General features: G+C 49.2%; 1 long non-coding RNA gene across 1 annotated transcript in view; it reads left to right on the top strand.

Moving 5' to 3' along the window:
• Positions 1-303: 303 nt before the first annotated feature.
• The window catches only part of LOC109296888, a 31,149-nt gene continuing 23,935 nt past the window's right edge, over positions 304-7,517 (top strand). The window contains exon 1 of the long non-coding RNA XR_002097090.1: positions 304-525. This is a non-coding gene — a long non-coding RNA (uncharacterized LOC109296888). The remainder of the gene's footprint in view (positions 526-7,517) is intronic.

The raw sequence follows: 7,517 nt of genomic DNA on the forward strand, positions 1-7,517 counted from the left end.
GAAATTTGTAATTGACAGGAAGGATGTAGTTCAGAATGTCAAAGCAATAAACAACCTGCTCTAGGGCATCTATCTAATGCCCATGGTAGATTGTATTACCATGAGCCAATGTGAGCATGATCCTTTGAGATGCTGACTGGCCTTCCACAGGGTTAAAAACGCATGGTCAGGCTGCCTCCTGTCATTATTACCCAGTCAGGGGAAAGGAGCTTTGTATTGTACCAGCCAACATTGAAATGCCTGGGTGGGTGTGGCAGAGCACCAGCAGAGTGCTCACCACTCTGGGGCTGTTACAAGCTTGCGGAGCAGTAGGGAAAAGCTCCCCCAGGAACCATTTTAAGGGGGAAGGTGGGTGGCAGAGCACATCTGGTGTCTGCCACTCCAAGAGCTGGTGGCAGGTGATGCCCCATCTCTGAGCAGCCATTTTAGATACAGGCCAGCAGAGCTGAAGGCAGCAATTTTGCTGCCTGACACCATGGAAAGAACATCTCCTGGTGGAGCTGCTGCTCCTGTAACAACTAGGAGGTAAGAGCAGGAGCTTATGGGGATGGTTTGGAGGCTCCTGGTCCTGGGCATGACCAAAAACTGCACCCTGCCAGGTAAGGGTGGCCTAGTGGGGTTTCTAGTGGCATGGGAGCCCCCAGGAAATGCCAAGCCAGTTACTTCTCCAGTGAAAGGTGAGGAGGGGCATTTTAACCCCAGCCCCAGCCTTCAGGTGGGTTAACACCTGAGGCAGTAGAGGGCCAGGCACGCCCAGGTGTGGCACCTGAGCCCGGGGGGAGGGGGGCAAGCACAGCTGTGGCCACCTGAGCCTCTGTGGGGCGTGGTACCCCAGAGAGTGAGGGTCGTGGGCTAGGCACACCAATGAGTTGCACCTGAGCCTGCAGGGGTGTTTGACCCAAGGCCCAGAGTGGGGGGCAGAGTATGTGCCTCAGTGGAGGCAGAGGTGCAGAGTGGGGTGCAGAGGGGTACCTGAAGGCCTGCATGAGAGGGGCAGTTCTGAGGCCCTGGAGAGAGGGGCAAGTAGAGAGTGGTAGTTGTGAGGCTCTGTGAACACAGGGGGCATGAGATAAGACCCTGGAGAGTAGGGGTGTGAGTTTGGTAGGGGGCTTGAGTGTAGGTCCTGCTAGTATGGGGGCTATGTTAGGTCTAAGTAAGCTTTTGGGTGCCTGAGGCTGCAGATGGGCTGGATTGGGAGGCAAGGCAGAGGAGAAGCTGCAGGGAAACAATGGGGCAAGTCAGAAGCCCCTGGATTGAGAGCAGCTGGGTGGGTGACCCGGTGAGAGACCAGAGGCTGATTCAGACCAGTGTTCTGCAAACCGCCCAGTGCTCGCTCAGATGAGGGTAGCAGGAGATATCCAAAAGACCGTGTGCTTGCTGGCCAGAGAGTGATGGGAACCGAGCCCGAGGACCCCCCCTGGGATAGGGCAGAGTGAGTGTGGCCCCAGAAAAAGGAGGGGTGGTATGAATAAGGCCCCAGAAGGGTGGTATGAAAGAAACTGGGTGAGAGCTGGTGGAGTGAGAGAGGCCTCAGTGAGAGGGCAGTGGTACAAGTGTAGCCCATAATAGGGCAGAATGTTAGAAGGGTCGCACTCAGAGGGTAGTGGTGGATGGGTCATATTCAACCTGGGGGGAGGTGGGTAGCGGAGTCCCCCAGGGCTCGGTCCTGGGGCCTGCGCTGTTCAATTTCTTCATCAGCGATCTGGATGATGGGGTGGAAAGTAACCTGTTTAAATTCGCTGATGACACCAAAATCTGGGGGGAGGTGAGCACGCTAGCAGGGAGGGAGAGATTGCAGAGGGATCTGGATAGGTTACAGGGGTGGGCTAACAGGAACAGGATGCGTTTTAACACGGACAAGTGCAGGGTGCTGCACTTGGGCAGTAGGAACCAGCAGCACACTTACACAATGGGGAACTCCTTACTCGAGAGCACGGAGGCAGAAAGGGATCTTGGAGTCATTATTGACTCCAAGATGAACATGGGCCGACAATGCGAGGTCATGGTTGGCAGGGCTAACCGGACCTTGTCGTGCATCCACAGGTGCATCTCGAGTAGAGCCAAGGAGGTGATCCTCCCCCTCTACGCGACGCTGGTCAGGCCACAGCTGGAGTATTGTGTCCAGTTCTGTGCGCCCCATTTCAAGAGGGATGTGGACAACATGGAGAGGGTCCAGAGGAGGGCCACCCGCATGATCCGGGGACAACAGGGCAGACCCTACAGTGAGAGACTGCGGGACCTGAACCTATTCAGCCTCCACAAGAGAAGGCTGAGGGGGGACCTGGTGACCGTCTATAGACTCACTAGGGGGGACCAGAAGGGTTTGGGGGAGACGCTGTTTCCCCTAGCGCCCGCTGGCATAACAAGGAGTAATGGGCACAAGTTGATGGAGAGGAGGTATAGATTGGACATCCGCAAAAACTACTTCACAGTTAGGGCGGCTAGGAGCTGGAACCAACTTCCAAGGGAAGTGGTGCTGGCCCCTACCCTGGGGGTCTTTAAGAAGAGGCTGGATGCCTACCTGGCTGGACTCGTTTGAGTCCCGTTTCTCTTTTTGGGGTTTTTTGTTGTTCTCCCGCCCTGGCGGGGGGTCGGGCTAGAAGATCTACTAGGTCTCTTCCGACCCTTAATCTATGAATCTATGAATCTAGGGCTAACACTGTGCTGAGTTGGGCCCGGCCTCAGGCCAGAGCAGAGCACAGCTGTTAGAAACATCTGCAAAGCATGGGACACGTTAAGGGATGGTAGGAGCATGTATTTTTGGCCTTTAGACATCAGGGCCCTTGAAGGGCAGTCTCCCATCTAATTACCAGCTAACTACTTAACAGCAAGGCGTGGCAGGAGAGAGGCAGGTAGCATGCCCAGAGGCAGTGGGAAACCAGCACTGGAACTGGTCAGGGACCTCCCACTTCGCCACAGTGGATTTGGCATCAGAGATGTGATTTCAATTCTCTCTGGCTGATCATTTGGAGCAGCCTAGGTCTGAGGACCATTCTGGTCTGAATCCTTCTCCAGACTACATCCTAGCAAAAAAGAGACATTAACCTAGGTAAATATTAAAATTCTCAAGGCAAGGGCTTGTTCTTGGTGCAGTACGAAGATGTAGAAGAAAGGTAACTTTGAGTCAGCTTTACATTTCTTGCTCCAGGGGATGTCTGCAGCAGCTATGATGCCAGTCTCTGGTATAAAGTAGAATAGCCTCAGATCTGCTCTTTATGACATTAGTTGCCCCAGATCCTAAGAAGCTGTTTCTGCAGCTGGGACATAGAAATTGGCCTAGACATGCTTGTATTACCCCAAAATACATCATCCTCCCAGAATTCCTAGTTAAGAGCTACGGCAGTTGGTGTGGTCACTTGAGTGCTATTCTATGCCAGAACTCAGCACAATCTACAGTTAATAGCTTTCAAGTTACTTTGGGCCCTTAACACAAGGCAGCCTAACTGGAACGAAGTTTCTTGCCCCCCCAGTGCTGTTGTGTGCCTCTGCACACCACCTCCCAGTTGCAATGGTCAACAGAAGTTCTAGTTCCCCCTGCAAAAGAACCTGGGGCCAGCACACTAATTATGTACAATCCATGTCTATGGAAGTACTATGCTGCTTTGGATGAGCCCTGGACATACAAGAATTCAGTAATAAATCTGTTCCCTGAGGAGATCTGGAATTGCTGTCCCCCTGGACAATCTGGGAGAGCTCAGGACTGCAGAGATCACTACCCTCTTCCATGTGGATGGCAGCTGAAAGTTTTTATCCTCTACTAGTAGTTTTACAGTCCTATTGGGAAACGAGTTTATTTGCATAGCTCTGTTCATAGGTGGTGCCAGGATCACAGGATCTTGGGTACATTGAAAGTGCAAAGATAACTCAATTGAAAAGGTAGCTGGCCATTTAAGAAAGTCCACCATTAAGACCCTAGTGTCTTTAGAGTATGGCTCTGCACAAGCATTCCTGGAAAGCAACAAAGAGTAACTTGCAAAACTGGGGCTTTAGACAATGGCAGAAGAATGGAAGGAGGAAAGGAAAAATACTCTGAAAGGTTGAACATTTCTTTTTTTGTTGTTGTTGTTAATGGGAGGGCCTTTCAAGTATGAGGTGTGGTGTGGAAGAAAGTGCAGAGACAGTTGAGGGGGAAGGAGACAAACAAAACACCTAATCTGGGATAATTAGAAAAAAGTCAAGCATCAGCCAGAGGCAGCAGTCAGCAGACAGGCTGTGATTTCCCAGAGTACCCAGGATGTCTGCCATTTCACATAGGATGGACTCTACATAATATTCAGATACCTAGAAGTCAGTCACCTCTTTAAAAAAAAATCACAGCTCATCTATCTTTGACTCCCTGCCTCTTCCTCTTTGCTATCTAGAGGATCAGTGAGGAACAGAAATGTGCAGACAGCTAGGCCCTTGCTGAAATATTCATCTCCAGAGTTGAATTCTAAAAACATTAATTGGGGATCCATTCAAATCTGGAATGTGATTTGGCTCACCACTGAAAAAGGGGCTGTTTGAGAAAGTCAAACGGAAATTCCAGTTTGGATATTCAGGACAAAGAAAACAGACTGCTGTTAAAGCAGTCAGCACATGCATAATGTCCAAAGTAACAGGGCAGAGTTCACCTGGCACCTTAATAATCAAGCTTCTTCAGCCAGTGCAGCCCACTCACTGCCCTTTTATGAAACTGGAAAGCTATCTCCAGGTCTGGACTTCCTACACCAGAATTAAGGTGGAGAGAGCCTCTCTGAAATTAAAGGAAAAGCTAGACAAGGAATATCAAAAGCTTTCTATAACTGAGAACTGCATTAGCATCTCTACAAGTCAGCTAGATTCACAGGAGCTTGCCACTGGAAAACAAAGTGACCTCTCATCTCTGGTAACACTTACCTAATGAGAATCTTTATTAGTGAAACTAGTCAATGTATAACTTCTTGTGGAAGAAAATACATGCTGGACTGTGCATTGACTACCTGCATTTCAAAGAATAACCAACTGTATCCTTTAGCATTAAAGAGGTAGTGTTTTCTAGTAACTGGACTGAGATGATTCCAGGCACCCCCCAGCCCATGACCTCAAGCAAGAAACTAAACTTTCCATGCCTCAGACCCTTACCTGAAGAACTAGGTAAAATTACACTTGCCTACATAATACAGGTGTCACGTGGAATGTTTTACAGCATGTTATACCTCTGGCTAGAATAATTTGTACTGCACCATAGCTCTTCTCTTATACATGTACACACAGGTCAACAGCTGGAACATCCACATAGCAATAGTTTAATCAGCCACCAATCCCACTACCATTGCAAAGACGCACAGCACTTGATCAGTTTGGGCTCTCACTTGTGCTGAGAGCCTGTGGGTTCCTAAACAACATACCACATCCCTTCTAGGGGTAGGTAGGGACCTTGTGTGCCAACGGGACAGGGAAAATATTGGGGCAAAATGCAGCCAAATCAAGTTTCCCATCACTTTGCACAACATCCCCACATTCAAATCTAGTTCTGTTTAGCAACAAATCTTATTCTGGAGACTATTTTATGTATCCTCACACCACCCAATCACAGCTTCTCAAGAGAAGCTAGAGCTGTTTAGGCGATCAGCTGGGCTGGGAATAATTCCAGTAGATGAGAGTTAATTAGTTCAGAGTAAACCTAGCAGGGGTCTGATTACTCAAACTGCTTGAAAGCCATTTGTTTCTAGAGCATAACTATAGGCCACTATAAAGCTATGAAAAGAAAGTCATCACAACCCTCCCAGCACATGAGCTCTGGTCACGAAAACCCCCCACAGAATTGTAATTTCTTTTAAAAAGAAGCATTTTCAGATGAAGATAAGTCTGATGGCAAGCTATTCACAAAGATGCAGGTGTCAGCCAGCTTTGCAGCAGAAAAGATTCTCTGTAGGAAGGCACTATGCTGGAAGCAGGACCTGCATTTTGCTAAGGCAGCATGTGACGTTTACACTGATTTGACACTAAAGTAATACTGTATTGTTTGCATAGAGCATGCCCCCATATATAGTATACGCCTTGAATCTAAAGGGGAGCCTGAAGGAAAAAAAATCTTTGATCGACTTAAGCAAGTGGCAGGAGCTACTCTGCCAACTGCCAGCCCTGCACACTGGTTGGGCCCATGGACTGACCCAGCACACCAGGTCCAAGGCCGCACACCAGAGCCGAGGACCACACAGTGAGCTGTCTCAGGAAACACATGCCAGGTCTAACCCCATGCATTGCCTGCAGGGCTATGCACTGATCTTGGGACTATGCAGGGAGTCTGGGACTGTATGCTGGCTCAAAAGCCACATGTCAGGCCCAATCCCATGCACTCTGGCACTGCATGCCAAACCCAGGACTGTGCACCAAGTTCAGGTCAGAACAGCACAAGGCCCCAGAGCTAGCACATGGCTCCGAGCCAGTGTGAGGGGTCAGACTGTCATGTCAGGTCTGAGGCCATGTGCTGGGTTGGACCCAGCGTGCCAAGTCCAGCTACATATCAGCCCCATGCACCAGCATAATCCAGTGCGTGGTTGGGGAGAATTGTCTCCATGGTCCTGGGAACTTGCTGATGGGGCTGGAGCGGTGGCAGTGCTAATGGCCATGGCAGAGCCACCTCCCCCAACTCATCCCTGGCAAATTTCCAGACCCTGGGAATCTCTTTTCCTGGCACCCCAATTTTCCCCAGCTGGTTTTAGAAGGAAAGGTGTGGATTATGTGCAAGAAAATACAGTAATGTTGAATGTAATTACTGTGAAAAGAAATTCATTGTTTTACCATAGTCACATTACAATGAGTCATTGGGGGGGGGGGGCTTCTTTTTGTTTTGCCTTCTATCCCAGCTTTGTTAACATGAAGCTAAAATAGCGGGAAGGGTTTTCTACTGATTGTCAGTGCAGGGCTCAGTTCATCTATCCTTCCTTTGACAACGTCCCCTGAGACGTCACTGTGAGCCTTGGCTGAGTCAAAACGCCACGACTGGGTCCTAAATAGTAAGTGGAAATGTATTTATTATCCAATGTGTATGCTGCCTTTCCCAAAAAAGGCTCAAGGCAGTTTACAATAAAAGACAAAAAAGCTATATAGAAACAGAATAAACTACTAAAACAAGATCTAACAAACAACATTTCTCCTCAACTTCTAGCATTCAAAAGCAAGCTACACCTCATTGCTCCCCCACCTCTCACCAGGAAGTTCCTCCTACCCTACCCAACCTCACTTCCCAACCCATATTCCATACCTGCATAGAAGAAAACAAAAATCCTCCCAAACACACACAAATTCCCTCCCAGTCCTACACACTCCAGCTCCCTTGCACCACACCCAGGGGAATCTGCCCTTTCATAGTTTCATAGTTTCATAGTTTCTAGGGTCGGAAGGGACCTGAGTAGATCATCTAGTCCGACCCCCCTGCCATGGCAGGAAAGAGTACTGGGGTCAAACGACCCCAGCAAGGTGTTCATCTAACCTCCTCTTAAAAACCCCCAGGGTAGGAGCCAGCACCACTTCTCTTGGAAGTTGGTTCCAGA

Source organism: Gavialis gangeticus, unplaced genomic scaffold (genome assembly GCF_001723915.1).
Source record: "Gavialis gangeticus isolate Ggan-Ray unplaced genomic scaffold, GavGan_comp1, whole genome shotgun sequence".
NCBI classification, from domain to species: domain Eukaryota; kingdom Metazoa; phylum Chordata; order Crocodylia; family Gavialidae; genus Gavialis; species Gavialis gangeticus.